At 41.0% G+C, this 17748-nt stretch overlaps 2 pseudogenes; one reads left to right on the forward strand and one right to left on the reverse strand.

Moving 5' to 3' along the window:
• Positions 1–3127: 3127 nt before the first annotated feature.
• LOC125413869 (heterogeneous nuclear ribonucleoproteins A2/B1 pseudogene) lies at positions 3128–4352 on the reverse strand (annotated as a pseudogene).
• A 599-nt stretch (positions 4353–4951) lies between these two features.
• The window catches only part of LOC125413868 (heterogeneous nuclear ribonucleoprotein M-like), a 41202-nt pseudogene continuing 28405 nt past the window's right edge, over positions 4952–17748 (forward strand).

A 17748-nucleotide genomic window follows, 5' to 3' on the forward strand; every position in this document is an offset into this window, starting at 1 on the left:
TCTCAACCGATGCTATGGGCAAGGGGTAAAATATAAGACTAATATTAGCAAGTGAGATGTGTTTTACTATTATTCAGTTGGGGTTGGCTGAAAATGAGTCTCAGAAACAGAGGAACAGAGTTAAAAAAAAAAGAAACTTATATTTGTCTCCAGTTACCTCAAGAATTTCCTATCTAAAGACTTGATTATTTTAAATTTTCTCTAGAAATCTGGCTGGCCAGAGGTTTAATATGATGTAACCTAGCTCTCTATCCCTCTATGACCTATGAGAGATTTTTGCTGTGTCACAAGTTGAAAGGGACCCAGATGGCACATGCTAAATATATGCTTAAAAGATATTTTTGGTCTAAAATATCCTTAGACCAAAGACATTGAAGCAATAGGGGTTGCTCGCACTGACAGTATAAACAAGGCAGGTGTGGGAACAGGCCTCCAGAACTACAGAGTATGTGACAAGCTGGGGAGGCAGAGGGCCATTGTAAAGATGACCTGTGATGGATGTGATGATGAACAAATGCTAAAGATGAGATGATCAGGCAAGTGAACACCAAACCCTAAATCTTGGATAACAAAAGAGGCATAGGTATGGGACATGGGAAAGAAGTAAGAGGGGGGACAATAGAAAGGGTCATCCTATACTTGAAACCCCTAGAAGCTGGCCAGTATGCCTTTCAGAAGAATCTTAAGAAAGACCTAGGACGTGGTATTATATAACCAAATGTAAGTATCTGATTTCCATGGTGACAGAATTCTGAGTACAGCCACGGAACAGCAGCCCCAGCTGAAAGACTGCAAGAAAGAAATGCACCTTCTTGGAGCCCACCGGAGCTACTGACTTAGAATCTGAGATGAAGCCCACAGTGTATCTGGATAGTTTTCAGGTGATTCTCTGCGCTCTGAAGTTTGGAAAACAGTGGGTTAGGGAGCTGCCAAAATCATTAATAATAGGACGGTTGCACACAGGACTTCACAGCAATTGGGCCAGCATGCGTACGACTTGCACAAAGTCAAGACAGACAACATCCCAGCATGAATGGGGTAAGGCAGCCTGAAATCCCACCACCAGCTGAGCAGTTATTGCCTTTCAATAGCTGCTGAGAGAGGGAGAATCAATGTTCTTTAATGATGTGACTCGTCATGGGTCTACCATGCTCCAGAGCAGACTCTACTCCCAAGATTAGCTGGGCAACATAAATGGGACTCATTGAGAAAGTAAAAAAGAAGAAAACAACTCGAGTTGGTTAGGCTGTCAGGTAAAGATAGAAAGGGCATGCATAGGATGAGCTGGGCTTCGGGAGGATCAAACTCCACGGGACACAATTGTCAAATAGTGATAAAAAGTATTATTTTTAAAAGAAAGTATATATCCCAAAGGAAAAACATATTGACGTAATGCAGAATTCCTTTATGGGCCTCAAAACCAAACAATATAGCATAAAATTCCCAAAAGAACTTAAAAAAATATATAGTGTATTTCATCACAAAAACCAAGAATAGATAAAATTACTTGTGCACTTATCTTAGACTCTTTGAGAGAGTGTTGAATACTGTCTGAAGGTATAAATTAGAGTCAGAAGTCCCAGAAAAGATCTCTTGATAGTGAACCAAAAATTGAGACTGTCTGCAACAAAATAAAATTTGGTTCACTTTGAGGCCACACAGACTTGCACACATACACACACGCACACACATGAGCACGAATGGGGGTCCTGAGAGATGGTAAGAGTCTTGTCTAGCAGTGGCAGATCTAGCAATTGTGTTTTGGCTTCTCTGCCAAGAGCATGTATCTTTAATTCCATACCAAACAGACCAAATAGACAAATCATTCATCTGAGAAGCTGCACCACAATAAATATTGGAAATCTGCAGTGGGTCCCAGGAGGAAATACAGAAGAACTCTGGCCTTGCTCACCTCTAATTTATCAGTTTTATTATTTCTCACACGAATATTGCATTAGGCTGTTTTAATAACTTTCCTCCAGCAAATGAATTTCTCTCGAATGTAGACTAATAACAGGCACAAAACAAGTTCTTTCTGGTCCCCAACGCCGAAAGAAAATTACTTCCACATATTATAGCTCAGTAATGACAGCATTTAGTGTAAACTCCATCATCAGAACGATCACAGAATGGTCCGGAAAGTGCCTATTTCCACAGAACACTGAACTAGGCTCATAATTCTGGTGAGAAGTGTCTAGCTTCATGCAAGGCACTGGCTAGCAACCTGGAAACTCTATTTGTTTCTCTCAACTGATGGACATTAGGGACACGCTGTCAAGAGGATACCTCTCTCGCTTTATTTCCATTCCACACAAAGACCTGTACATTCAGTTTCAAGACTGAGCGGTCTTTGTTTACTGAACAAGTTTTTTTTTTGTTTGTTTTTTGTTTTTTGTTTTTTGTTTTTTGTTTTTTTTTGCAGCTTCTGTGTCTACTGTCTTACTATTGTACTAAGGTTTGGTGAAATCCCGATTGCCATACAAAGAATTCTGGCTCTCCAACCAAAGGAAAAACAGTATGCTCAGAACTGTGTAAGAAAGCCTGATAAGAGAAGCTTATGGCTGATCACTTGCTTCTACAAGACCATAGTATTTATAGGATATAGCGGCCAATGAGTATTAGCTCTCATCACTACATAGGAGATGTCATTTCCAATGTCTCAATCAGGTTGCCTTGATTAAATCACTAAACTCTTAACTCTCCCACTTTTCTTGCAAAGCAAGTAGGTTATAATGCATGTAAACGGAGACTGCACCCTGATTTCTGCCCACCCAGACCTGAATAATCATACAGAAACTATATCAATCACATTAACTAACTCTCTTTTTTTTTTAGATAAAAATTCCTTCATTTTTTTATTTCTGGTACCACTACCACAATTTACAGGGCAATACTGATGTAATGAAAAGAAAAAGACAAAGCTACAACAGACGAAAGTCCTCAGGAATGTACATCTAATTGACACTACATTGCATTAATCAATGGCTGCACCTTCTGCAAACTGGCCAGGACAGTCCTGAACAAGAAGGGCCTCCTGTTTAAGCTGCAGTAACTTTTCTGACTGTGGATCACCGCTCCTTCTGTGGCAAATTTTTACAGTTCCTCTAAGGCATTTAGGACAACCGTCTCAAAGTGACCTGCTGCTTTCCTGACGCTCCTCGCTCTCTCTCCTGCTAAGAACTATAGCCTTTCCTGCTGCTTTTTTTTTAAACCTTCTGCTTCCATATCCACCACTTCCACCACCAGATCCATAGCCACTACCACAGCGGCTGCCTGAGCTTCTTCCATCAAAACTGCCCCCTTTCATGGGTCCGTAATTTGATTGCTGTTGTCCACTATAATTTCCATAGTCATTATAGTTCCCACCACCATAGTTACTTCCACCAAAATTTCCTCCTTCGTTGTAACCATCATATATATCCTCCTCCACCACCACTACCATATCCACCACCGTGGTTTCCACAGCCTGGTCCACCACCACCCTAGCCTCCTCTGCTGCTGTAACCAGGACCACCACCCTAGCTGCCACCATCACCTCCAAATCCATTACATCCACCATCACCACCTCCATGACAACCTCTGCTGCCACCACCTTCACCACCATAGCATCCTCTTCCACCAAAGTTTCTACCATGACCAAAATTATCTCCACCACTTCCAAAGTTTCCTCCATGATCCAAAAAACTGACAGATCCACCTCCACAACCTCTCTGTGATCCAGCAGACTGCATTTCTTGTTTAGAAAGGACCTTTTTCACTTCACAATTATGCCGACTAATAGTGTAGTCTTTCTGAACAACAATTTTATCAACTGTGTCATGACTTTCAAAAGTTTCAAAGGAAAATCCTCTCTTTTCCCCACTCGGCCTGTCTTCCATAACTTCTATGGTTTCAATCTTGCCATCTTTATCAAAGTAATCTCTCAGGTTATACTCTCCTGGATCCTCTTTAATACCAACAACAAAGATTTTCTTCACTGTTAAATGGGCACCAGGCTTTTCAGAATCCCCTCTACAAGCAGTTCTCTTTGGTTCCACCACATGCCCATCAACTTTGTGCGGCCGAGCACTCACTGCAGCATCCACCTCTTCAACACAAGGGTAGATCACAAAACCAAAGCCCCTGGAACGTTTTGTTTGGGGATCCTCATTACCACACAGTTTGCAAGTGTGTCCCATTTCTCAAAGAGTTCTCTTAATCTATCATCTGTTGTTTCAAAGCTCAGACCACCAATAAACAGTTTCCTCAACTGCTCTGGTTCCTTTGGGTCATGCTCTCTCCGCCCCCGCATCCCCGCATCGGCATTGGCAGGAGTCAGGCTGGGGGTGACCAGGCGGCAATTTTACCTTCATTTTGAGCTAACTAATGCTTACATCTTAAATTAACTCATTTCTATTATTTTATATTTTACCATGAGGCTTGGAGTTTGTTACCTCTTGCTTCTTGGGAAGCTACATGGCATCTCTCTGACTCTGCCTTCTTTCCTCCTCTATCTCTGCTGGAATTCCATCCTTTCTCTATTCTGCCCTGCCAAAGGCTGAGGAAGTTTCTTTATTAACCAATGATAATAAAACATATTCACAGCATACAAGGGGAAATCTCACATCAAATGTACTTAGGTTCTTTCTATCTCAAACAGTCTATATACCCATATACCGTTCATTGCCTGATTCCATGATGCATTCCTCTGAAATTAATCATAAAATGATCTTACATATTAATCAAATGCATGAGATTTTTAGTGACATGTACATCCTTTCGGCTAAACTTTGAAAGTTTCTTTTTTTTGAAATAACACACAACTAGATAAAATGATACACTAACGTTTACGCAAACAAGAACTTCCTTGCTCAACATCAGCACAAGCAATTAGAACCTGACTGGCAGCATCCCAGAGCTTCTGGTCATATACAACATTATCTTTGGATCTGCATAGGAAATGTGTTAGAAGATGCTGGTGCGTGTGGAAGAAGGGAACCCTTACACTCCGGGAATGGGAATCAGGCTAGCCATTATTGACACTGCCGTGGAGATTCCAGCAAAAGCACACACTGGGACCTGTGAGAAAGCTCAGCATGGAGAGGCCCTTGCTGCCAAGCCTAAGGTCCTGACATAGATCCCTGGAACACGCATGTGGAAAGAGAATACTGACTCTGGAAAGCCATCCTCTGACCTCTGTATGCCTACAGATATGGGTACATATACACACATTAAACATATAATGTAGCTTTATTCAGCCATAAGTCAGAATACATTTACATATTTGGGAGGAAAACAGATGGAATTAGAGATCATAATGCTAAATAAAGTCTCACCAAGCCAATTCGCAAATGCTTTCTCTCCTGTTGGGGAATGGAGGACATTAAAATGTGAAGGGGGCTTGCAGATACATGAAAGCAGAAACAGAATGTGGGTTATAAGAAAAGGCAATAAATGGGGTAAAAATGATCAAAAAGAATATTATACGCATATATAGAAATGTCATGTTGTAACCCATTTCTCTGTAGAATTAATAAAAGCTAATAAAAATGAATGTATCTGTTAAAAGTAAACAAGAAACTTTTTGGCTAGAAGTTTGGCTTCTCATTAAAAATAATAACAACAGAAGTAACAAAAATCCATTTAAGAAACAAAAGCGAATAAAAAGCATCCTGTATGGGAAATGTAGAATAGATGAACTGAGATAATCTTCACATTTAAACTCCCCAGAAATCCCATTTCTAGTATGTGATGTCTACATTAATTGATCACCTATAAGACGCCCCAATGCAAAAATATCCTATTTAGAGTCAGCTCGTGTCTAAATACCTATTGCTTCTGCTGCTTTCACCAGGCCTCCCGTGAAGCCCCACTGTGCTATGGCCACGTTCACTTTTACAGTTTTCTTCTCAAATTCACAGCACTTTTTCCTGCCTGCCTGGTGGAAACATTTTTCAATACAGACAGACTGCATGTGCACTGGGAATGGCAGTCGGCGGATTGAAGCAGACAGATTTTCCTTTCTCCTGTACCGTTGTCTTTGAAACATATGTCTATTCTAAATTCCAGAGGCATTTCCAATGCACGTAGACTGTCCCTGCACCTCTCCACTAGTTTTTGACATAAAAAGACTCTTATTAGCATCCCAAGATAAATCTCACAACTTCTACTTCTAAAGCCATATCTAAGAGAAATAGTTTGAAAATGTAAACCTTTTACTTCTTACTTTATCTTGAGCTTTAAAAAATAAAAAGGAAAGAGAAAAAAAAGCAAAGAACTTTTAGATCCTATTAAGAAAAAAAGCATTACAGGCTTTTGGGAGACACCATTTCTTTGAATTTGGAAGAAGCAGATTAAATCAAATGTCTTCTACTTCATTGTAAGTTTCTCATACAGATTCCCCTCCTGCCAGAGCTGTAGTAACTCAGAGAAACAGAATGGAGAAGAGAAAAGTGAGGGGGCAGGAAAAAGAGGAGGTAGGGAAAAGTGGACAGTATGGGGTTCTGCTTCTGACTATCCTAGATCCCTGGGCCTGGAGAGCATGGGCTCTCACATGAGACTTGACTTGATAACACAACTTTTTCCTCTTGGTGATCTGCGTTATCTCCTCCCACCAACTTCCTTCCCAACGAAGCACAAGTACCCATGACTGGGGACAAGTGTGTGTGCACCTAAACAAGGGTGGGGTGGAGACCTAGAAACTCGGACCCTAATTCCAAAGTAAACCTGGAGGCCCATTTCTGATGGAAAAATGAGTAGCTAAACTCCATCTGTAAAACCAGAATTTTTTTTCCCTCTTGTTTGTTGGTTTGTAAAGTTTAGAGGGCTCAACAGAGAGAGTGGACTAATTTTGCTTTTGTTTGTTTTGCTTACCAAATGCTGGAGAATCTGGAGGATTTGAGAGAGAAAAGGATGTGACTTCCTGGGCATTTCCTGAATCATAGGGATGGAAATGAGCCTTCCTGGGCTTAGGTTAATGAGGAGAAGCCCAAATAATGCTGATATGAACACAGTTGAATAAATGTCCTTGTGATATGATTGAGCATCCTTTGGGTATGTGCCCAAGAGTGGTATTGCTGGATCTTGAGGTAGGTTGCTCCCCAACCTTCTAAGAAACCATCATACTGATTTCCAAAGTGACTGTACAAGTTTGCACTCCCACCAGCAATGGAAGAGAGTTCTCCTTCCTCTGCATCCCCTAGAAGCAACCTAGATGCCCCTCAACCAAAGAATGGATAAAGATAATGTGGTATATTTATACAATGTCATACTACTCAGTGGTAAAAAAACAATAACATCTTGAAATTTCCATGCAAATAGATGGAACAAGAAAAAAAATCATAAGTGAGGTAACACAGACCCAGAAAGATGAACATGGTATGTACTCATAGATACCAGTGGATACTAGCAGTAAAGCAAAGGATATTGAACCTATAGTTCATGATCCTAGAGAAGCTAAATAACAAGGTGAACCCTAAGAAAAACATACTTAGATCCACCTGGAAAGGGGAAACAGAAAAGATTCTCTGACAAAATTGGAAGCATCAAGGTGGGGGGGGATAGGGAAGATGGAAGGGGAAGACAAGGAAAAAAGGAGAGGAGGGAGGAGAACTTAAGGGAATGGGAGATTTGAGATGGAGGAATAACAGAAATGAGAGCAAGGAAAAAGATATTTTGATGGAGGGAACCATTATGGAGCTAGCAAGAAACCTTGCACTAGAGAAATTTCCAGGAATTCACAAAGAAGACCCCAGCTAAGGCACTAAGCAATAGAGGAGAGGGTGTCCAAACTGGCCTTACCCTGTAGTCAGACTGATAAATATCTTCAATATCACCATAGAACCTTCATCCAGCAACTGATGGAAACAGAGGTGGAGACCTGCACTGGAGCACTGGACTGAGCTCCCAAAGTCCAGAAGAAGAGTGGAAGAAGTGAAAATATGAGTAAAGAGGTCAAGACCATGATGGGGACACCCACTGAAACAGTTTACCTGAGCTAATGGGGGCTCACCAACTCCAGCTGGATAGGGAAAGAAACAGTATAGGTCCAAACTAGTTCCTCTGAATATGGGTGACAGTTGTATGATTGGGGCAGACTGTGGGGCCACTGGCAGGGCCATCAGGATTTATCCCAACTGTTTGTCATGATTTTTTTTTTGGAACCTCTTCTCTTTGGATGGAAACCTTGTTCATCCTAGATATAGTAGGGAGGGCCTTGGACCTTCTCCAAAGCAATGTGCCTTACCCTCTCTGAAAAATGGATGGAGGTGGGGGGCTAGGTGAAGGGAAGTGGAGGAGGGGAAGGGAGTAGGAATTGGGATTGGTATATAAAATGAAAACAAGACTGTTTTCTTTTTTAAAATAAGCTTTTAAAAAAGAAACCACCTATGTATTTTGTTTCTGGACATCTTGGAGTGTTAAAAAAAAATGAGGAGAAGCCCAGGAAATCTGTCATCAAGGGAGACAAACAGGCAACTTCCTATTTAAGCAAGCACTAGGATGCATGCCTAAAATTGCTAGGCCCTGTATTAACGGAAAAAATTAGGAGCTTCTACTGCAGCCTTAGTCAAGGCCCCAACCTATGGCACTCAGGAATGTTTTGGTCTTGTTGTTTTTTTTGTTTTGTTTTGTTTTGTTTTATTTCATATGTATGTGCGGGTGCCTGCATGTATGTATGTGTATGTGCATGAGTATGTAATTTCCTGATGCTGCAAGAAGCCAGAAGAGGGTGTAGGATCCCATCCCTTACATCTGCATCCCATTAATTGTAGCCCAGAATCCTATAGTGTCTCCTTCAGCTCTCTTCTCCACGTTATGTTGATGGCATTGAAAGAGGAAGGAAGTATCCTCCATCCTAAATGGGTGTGCTCTGTTGAGCATGGGCCTCGACAAAAAATACTCCTTACCAGGGTAGGGGCATGGAAATTGAAGAAATATAAGAATATGAAGATGTATAAAGATAATAAGACAGAAAACATAGAAAGTATGGGGAGGGCATTCCAGTGACTGAAATTCTGAAATTCACCCACGTTTCTTTTTCCACAGCTTTTATATCAACATAAACTGGGGAGAAGGTAACAAAAGACTTTATTAACATGATACAAATGGTAACTCACACAGTCACCTCTGAGACATCAAATCATTAGCATTTTGTTTTCTAGGTAGTGAAGGTGCTCCAGGTCATGTATGTTGAAGAGTGCCCTTCCTTAGGTGACCTCAAAGTTACAATAGAAGGAGCAGAAGTACATTTGCATATCCTGACCACCTGTCTGGATGGCACTGAGCTATCTTAATTGCAAAAGAATCAAGCAATCACCTACTGATTTAGGACATGCAACTATGATTTGGCATGCTTGTCAAATCTCCAAACTCTCTGATCTTCAGACAAGGTGGAAATGGACCTGCATATTTTTTTTTTGGCCTCCACAATGCTCTATTGTGCATTCCCCAGAAGTGAACCATATCTGAGTTTACTATGAAATCACTGAAAATCTGCTTTTAATAGACCCATCTCTTAGTGCGTTGTGCATTGCTGTATCAGAATGCCAAGACTGGGTGACAATACATTTATTTGCTTTACAGTCCCTGAAGTGTTCACATGTTCCATGTTTACTGAGGGCTGCTCTATGCCTTGAGTTTCCTTGTCTTTTGTAAGCATCCCTGGCATATACCTACTCATGAAGGTATGTCCTACATAATTTAAGCACCTGTGAAAGGTCTACTCTGAGTACCACTGCACTGGGGACCAAATTTCCAAAACAGAGCTACCCTTGTGACCAACAGTGAAAACTGAAGCTTTGGAAGTTTACTGAATTTGTATAGGATTCCAAAGTAAAAAAGTTATGAAGACAAAATTCAAAAGTATACCTTGAGTGCATGTGCTGTGTTGTATAAATGGGAAAACTAAAGGTACATTGTGTTTGTAAAGACAGAAGTTTTCAATGGCATATCGAGAGAGGTAAATTAAGGTTCTCATGTGGAGAAGTTTAGATGGGATTTGACTCTCACTAAAATCAAAAATCCATAAAGGGAGTCCACTTGTATGGGTTTTCAGAGTCTTTATGAACAATGTACAAGAACCTTCTTTTCTCGAGACCTGCCCAGACTTAGCTCTGTGAGTAACAGCCTGGAGGTTAATAGGTAAATAATTGGAAATGTAGTATTGCTTGTGTAATCTGTTACTCTGGATGCTAGCTCTCATAGTTGCAATGTTCCTTGAGGTAATGGGAAGGACAGCTGTGTGTAGCTACAAGGGCAGGGACTCCACACCAACTATATCATGATTCCCATGGCAAATTTTCATCTACTACGATTTTGAATAAATGTAAATGCCCATTCTTCATGTAACCCATCTGTAAGACATGAAAGTGATCTTGGATTCTCCTCTTTCCCCATCTGTTGTAAACATTGGAGACACTAAATGGAGAGCACAGAGTGAAGCACACATTGAAGGGATTTCTTGCTCCTCTGTGTCTGGGAATGGTCTTATGCTCTCTTCTTCACTCACGGCAACTTCCACACCATCGTCAATGAAACATCCAGGTGACCTCTCGCTGCAAACACACATAGCTGTATATCTCAGTCTCAACACTTTATAGCACAGAACAGGCGGCTGACATAGAACAATAAACTGAGTTTATGGGGATTTATGCATAACTGCCTCTGTTAGTTGATCAGAAACTTCTTGAAGTCAGAGACTATCTGGTCCTCATCAGTCCTAGCACCCAATCCAGTGACTGCTCCCAGTATATTTGGATCAAATCTTTGCACAATAAGTGAAAGCACACAAGCATTGGGGGTTGGCCTTTAGGATCAGCTAGCTGTATTCCCTAAGTCCCAAAGATCTTCTTATCGGTTTTCAGAATATCAAAAGTGTACTGTCACTCAATTTTCTTTTTTTCTTTCTTTCTTTCTCTCTCTCTCTCTCTCTCTCTCTCTCTCTCTCTCTCTCTCTCTCTCTCTCTCTCTTTCGAGATAGGATTTCTCTGTATCTTTGTAGCCTGTCTTGGAAATAGCTCTTGTAGATCAGGCTGGCCTCGAACTCACAAAGATCTGCCTGCCTCTGCCTCCCGTGTGTTGGGATTAAAGGCGTGTGCCACCATTGCGCAGCTGTCACTCAATTTTCCTTGTGACTCTTTATCAGTCATTATCCTCTCCCTTTCATTCTCAACTCTCAGATAGCTATTTCCTGCTCTTGACTGAGGTTAAGAAAAGCCTCAAATTATTGTATAAACTCTGACATGCTCCTGCAATGTTCTTGAGTGAGATGAGACCCATCTACTTGGCAATTTGGAAGAACTTTTAGAAATCTTTTAGTATCTTCTTCATTTAGATTTCTCTCCCCCTTACCTCCCGCCCCACGTAACCTTGTGGAGTCAGTTCTCTCCGTCTACCTACATAGGGATCTAGGGAGAAAACCCATATTATCAGGCTGACTCAGCAAGCGCTTTTATTTTCCCAGCCATCTCACTAGCCCTCCATGAAAAATTTGCAAATAAAAAACAAAGAACAAGACTGACTTACTTTCTAAAACTTCTCTTAAAACAAGGATATGGGGATGTTTTCTAATTTTGCCTAATGGAGACTGATCACAAACATGCTAGAGACTAGTAAGGGGTGGAAAAAACCTTGTCTTGAAAAGATAGTCAAGGGAGAATCATTGTTCTTTTTCCAGCTGGATGTTGCCATGGTTACATGTGATGGATGAAACTATAGCAGCCAACCTGTAATCATAAGGAGACTCCAGTAATGTAACAATGCAGGGTGGAAGGAAGGATCTTGATGACATCAGTGAGCCACTGTCACATCTTTGGAGACAGATGTTTTTAGATTTGGATAGTCCCACGGGTGGACTTCACTGCTTATTTCAGAAGCATCTTGATATAACAGGGAAGTTAATTGCCTTGGTCAAAAAGACTGGATTGCAGGAAAATAAAGCAACTAACATTAAAACAGAAAAGGGAACTAACAATATTGGCCTAATATAAGCATCACACTCGATCAAGAGCAATGCAGAAAGTACCTCACTAAATCCTCAGCATACCCTAGGAAGACATTAGAAATATTTTGTTTTATAAAAGAACTCACAGAACGGTTAAGTAATTTACCTAAGATCAAATAGTAAGTTTCAGTTTTAGAAGCCCAACTCATGTTGGTCCAGTTGAAACAGAAAGCGGGATTTTGTGTGCCACATGCAGACAGAGTTAATATTCCATTACCATTACATCATCCTTTTGTTTGGCTGAGTGCCCTCTGTCTGATCTTTTTCTGTGACTGGATTTGGTTGGGAGACTGTAAGGCATATGGGGAACAAGGATGCTTTCAGAAACATAGCAGTATGTGTAGATGCGTAAGGCTCAAAGCTACCTGGGGGACTTCGTATAATACATAGGGCCAGCCAGGGCAAACACAGCTCTCACTGAAAAAGACATACATGAGCACACATGTTACCAATACTTTTACAAAGCTCTTACCAATTATGAGTTACTTGATTTATTTATGACATAATCAAGGAAAACTTTTAACAAATCAATTGTGTCTGGTTTGGACTGGGTAAAAACATCTATTTACTTTTCTTAGTCCTTGGAAATTTCAGTATACCATAATTATATTTCTAATGACAGAAGATTCATCCCAGCTCATTGTGTATGCACTGCATGCTTCTCCACACAGTTGCATTGCAATAAATGAACTTGTTCATTATCCATAGTCATCTTTTTGTTGTGCAATGTTTCAATTTTTGAAAGCCATGTAATCACTTCATTGTGGTGTTGGGAATTGTCATTATATAATGTCTAAAATTTCAAAAGGATGCAATTTAGGGATTTTGATCTTATAGCATAAATATATGCCTGACACGTAATATGAATAAACTTACTCCAGATGGCTGCTCAAAACAGATAAATCAAATTTCCCAGTAGTAGCAAACTCAAGCCTCAAATATAGTTTTTTCCTTGATTAAAATAACCAGACCATCCATGTCAATCAAATATGCTAAATGTGAGAAAATTAGAGTGCTTGATTTTTTTTAATTAGATTTTCTGGTCATTTTAGGAGGTTGAGTTTTTGGGGAGGGAGTGGGGATACTGAAGGTAAGACCCTCCTTCCTGAGAAGCCTCCGGATTCAAATTCAGTTTCATTCTTGTACCAAAAGATGTAGAAGTTCATCCTTCTGTGACTTCACAGGAGCTGGCACCATGAATTTCACTCACTAACATGTAAGTGGCAATGTCTCCAAACTCTATTTATAGGCCTTTGAAACACTGACCAGCCCAGAAATCTACAGAAAATGTTAATGGGGGGGGGGGGGACTTGGTTGAGTAAAACAAATGACCCTTAAAGTCAGAGAGCGGTGTGTTTACTGACTACATCTCCACTAGCCCTGTCTTGGGTGGACACAGCATAGCACAGGAGCATCTTCAAACAGCTTGAGTTTCTGCTCAGTTGCTAGCAACCTTCCTGAGTTCAGCAGCTACTAAAGTTCAGTCCCTTTCACAAACTCTCATGTGTGCAGTTGGAAAGTAGGCGTAAAGGGAAGCAGTACACGATCAAAACCTTCAACTCTATTACAGAGCTGCTTGCCAGTCTCCCTTCAAAAATATTTTCCACTTACCATCCCATGGAGACAGGTGAGATCCATGGACACCCACCCGCCTTTGCTCCCATCCCTTTTAGAAAACCACCTTGCCTGGTTATAGGGCTTAAATGCCCCCCTGAGATCTTACAGCAACCATGCTACTGAAAGACCTCAAAGCCTACAGCTCAGCAAGCTTTTGTCCAGGTAATCACCTTTTAACCAGTGCAAAATAATGGCAAAAATACCAATTTCCTGAATAAAAGAGAGGAAATAGAAGATTAGCACTGATGAGTAGGCCAGAAAAAGAAAGAAATGTAGGTGCCCGATAAAAATTAGCAGGATTTGAATATATGAAAATAAAAACGTGTGTTTCATTTTACGGGTAGGATTAATAAAACTATTTTTACTTTGGAAATCATGAATTTAAAAAGGGTAAGTTTCTTCAAATTTTGCTGCTTGTGATTGTAGGACATGTGCTGTAATGAAAATACAAAGTATTCACAAACTCGGCCAGCATTTCCTTCTTTATAACTAAATCCTTTCCTTAGAAATCGTATTTCCACAAGGCTGTGGCCACCCACCACAACCCATCGGGCCCCGTTAATGCAAACGTCCTGACTAAATTCCTTTTCATCAATCAATTATCTCAAATCAGAAACTCTGGGGGATACTTAAAACTCTCCACTTATCGATAGCCTTAGTCAATGTCAAATTATACCATATGGCACTTGATGTATCCATTAATCCTCATATAGAATCATAATAGAAGGAACATATTCTATCAATTTCTCACATCCTATCTAATGGGCACTGTAATAGAAGGCATGGTTATTCTGCATAGGAGGGGCCTATTCACTCATGTATGCGTCACAAATACTTGCCTGTATTTCATTAATGCCTAACAAGGTCACATTCAAACTCTCATGCAACGAAGACTATAATCATAGCCTTTTTATAGAGAGATATCCTAAAGCAAATCCGTAGCACACTTGCCATGAATAATATAGGGTATAAACACTCATAAGGCAACCTCCAATAGCAATTCCCAAAGTAAATATGATTGCTGTATCTCGCCCAAACCATCTGCAGTGGACAGCACAAGGCAAGGGACCCTAGGGAGATGCCTGGCATTGTCATTCTCAAGCCTTAGCCTTTCTTGCTAGTGTCTCCACTGAGGTAAGTTCTTTCAATTGAATTGAAGTGAAATGTGTGAGCTGTCTGGCTACGCAGAATCCGGCCGCATAGTGAGTCCCACCTGACGTCCGGCTGAGATCCATTACCCCTTTTAGGGAACTTGCCATTTTTAAAGAAAGGGGAGCTGCTCTCACTGGGCAGTCAGGGCTCTTATCTGCGCAGCAGCCAGTCACTGGCTGGGCCACATTTTCTGCTAATTAAATTCACTGTGGGAGATTCCTAGCATGCGTCTCCATGGGAAATGGATCTGAAAATCTGGATGCTGCCCCTAATTGCTTCTGGTAACCAGGTTATAAAGCCCGGTCAAGTCCGAAGAAAACAGAGCTAGATAAAGGTGTCTAGATTTCAGAGCACATGGGCTTCTGCAGCCTACAGCCAAAAAAGCGAAAGCCAGGCTCAGCTACAACAATGCCTGAACTTTGTGCTTCTCAGTTACTTACCCAGGGATGCGGCGAACAGGAAATGGGAAAGAAGAACAGTGGTAAATGACAGTATGCGACTTGCCTAACCTGAGCCGAGATTATCTCAGGCCCGGGCCTTGGCAAACTATCCAAAATGACAGCCTCACTGTCACCTGGGAGCTTGCTAGAAGTTCCCAAACAAGGCTCCTGCCTCGGAGGGGCTCAAGCAGAATAACTAGGGGAGTGGAGTCCAGTAATCGGAATGGGAACACATCCTTACCATGTGAGTCTGAGACCCATTAAAGCTTAAGAAGGCCTGGCTTCAAGGGCACAGCGTCAGGAGTGAAGGGATGTGATTCAAAGCATCTGACACCAGGGAGACCTTGTAGCCCGTGTCATCTGTTTCTCATTGTTTTGGTTACCATTTGCTCGGGAACACCACTTCAAAACTCAGCAACTTAATGCAACCATGGCTCCTCGGACTGGCTGGACCCAGGAAGGACGTTTCCACTGCTTTGCTTGTAGGCAGATGGCGAGAGGAGATGGAGTCGCAGGAAAAGCGACTTGGCTAGACACCCGAGATGGCTCCTGTATTCGTATGCCCAGTGTTTGCACTGTGATGACTAACAGCTGTCAAGGCATTCCCCATCCGCACAGACACTCCGTGTCTCTGGCATAAGCTACTTCACAGCATGGCCGTCCTTCCTATTCGATGGCTGACCTTCTCTAGAGTAAAAATCCTAAGAGGGCTTCAACGGAAGTCATCAGGTCTATAGGACTCGGGTCTGATCAATCACAACCACACTTCATAGAAACAGCCCAGGCTCAAGGAGAGAGTCCCACATAATCAGGGATGAGGTCATCTCTAGAAACCAGCTGCCACATTTATGAAGTGAAAGAGAGCTATATCCCTTAAAGGCCTTCATGGTTATTATATCTCATGGTTCTCTGGTCAAGGAAATATCCGCACTTCTTAGAAGTCCATTACATCTATCTTGTGGAGGCCCATTTCTCTATGCTATCACCATTGCTCACTTAGCCCTAAGCACACACAGTCTTGCGTTGTGATTTACCTTCGAAATGTAGTTACTCTGACTTTCCAACTTGGTTATAAGATCCTCAAGGTCTTTATGCCTCCTTGAAGCACCATTACCTGATGCAGTGGCAAATACTTTATGTTAGACGTGTAATGAAGATATGATGATGACAGTGACAATGATGTTGTTGCCGCCGCTGCTGCTGCCACCACTGCTGCAGCCGATGCTGCTGCTGCTGGTGGTGGTGATGGAATAGAATAGAATCACAACTTTGAATTCATCCTGTCAACTTGAATAAGTACAGAGCAACCATTTACAGAGTTGAAAAATAATACACAGGCTTTTTATAATTTTTTCAGACATCTTTTAAAGGCTGAGTTCTTATGATAGGCAAAACAGGGCTGGGAACATTACTTTCTACTGATGTTTTATTTCCTTCAAATAAACACTCAAATGTTTTTCCTTTTCTCTATTACTCCTCTTTTCTTTTCCCCTTCCCACTTTTCCCTCCTTTCTTCCTTACTTCTTCTATCCTTTCTTTTCACCGTGCAGAAGGAACTGTGGCATGTAATCATTAAAATACTTTATGTCTTCCAATGATGTTTTTACTCCTGTGAACTTAGTGTGGCCACATAGCTGAATGTGGACAGTAATGCTCATCAGCTCAGTCCTATACTCTAATGACCTCTTGCCAACTCCTGTGGCAAACTGAAGGTGGCAAAACCACTTTGAAGCTCTGACACTGTATACTCAGGAAATGAAAGCCACTTGTGTCTCTGAGTCACAATACAGAACAGTCAAACAAAAACTATTCTCATTCCTTAAACAAGAATCAAATCTCTATTGTGGACATTGAATTGAGGGTTTATTGTAGTAGCTAAATCTTCACTCATAGACCAAGCTCATGCCCAGAATCAATATCATGTTGTGTCAAATGTCAACACTTTAAACTGACATTTAAACTGCACATTTTAACCAAGAAATACATTTTTACCAAGAAATATATTTTTACCAAGAAATATATTTCTAACATACTCTCTTAACAGTAATTCATTAGTGAATTTGTTTAAATATTTCACATTTTTCTCAACCAGATTCCACAGAACGTATATTTAGAGCAACATTTCATTACTCATACAAAACTGAAGTTTCTAATCTGTTTCTACAACATATTTTCCATCAAGTCCCCAATAGGATCTCAAAAACAACCTGTGTATATTTCACTCTCTGAATCTGTTACCTTTTCTTATTCTATATAAACTCATTCAGCCACTTCAAAAATTGTAAGGACCTATTATTATATGCCAGACAGACCTATATCCTTGAGATGCCAAGACAAGTAGAGCAAACACAATCAGAGTAAAGTCCTTCCTAGTGTGTTCTAGAAGTGGGGGTATGAAAAGTAAGGTGAAGGACAAACTAGATCGCAATATCTTACAAAGGTGGGAACTACTTCTCTGCACTTTGAGAGGTGAGTGACTCTTCACGAGGCAGAGGAAGAAAAGTTTAAAACAGACTTTAGAAGTATGACAGGGGAACCCTTGTATCCTGCTGGGATGTC

The sequence above is a fragment of the Myodes glareolus genome, chromosome 10 (genome assembly GCF_982192425.1).
Source record: "Myodes glareolus chromosome 10, mMyoGla1.1, whole genome shotgun sequence".
Lineage (NCBI taxonomy): Eukaryota > Metazoa > Chordata > Mammalia > Rodentia > Cricetidae > Myodes > Myodes glareolus.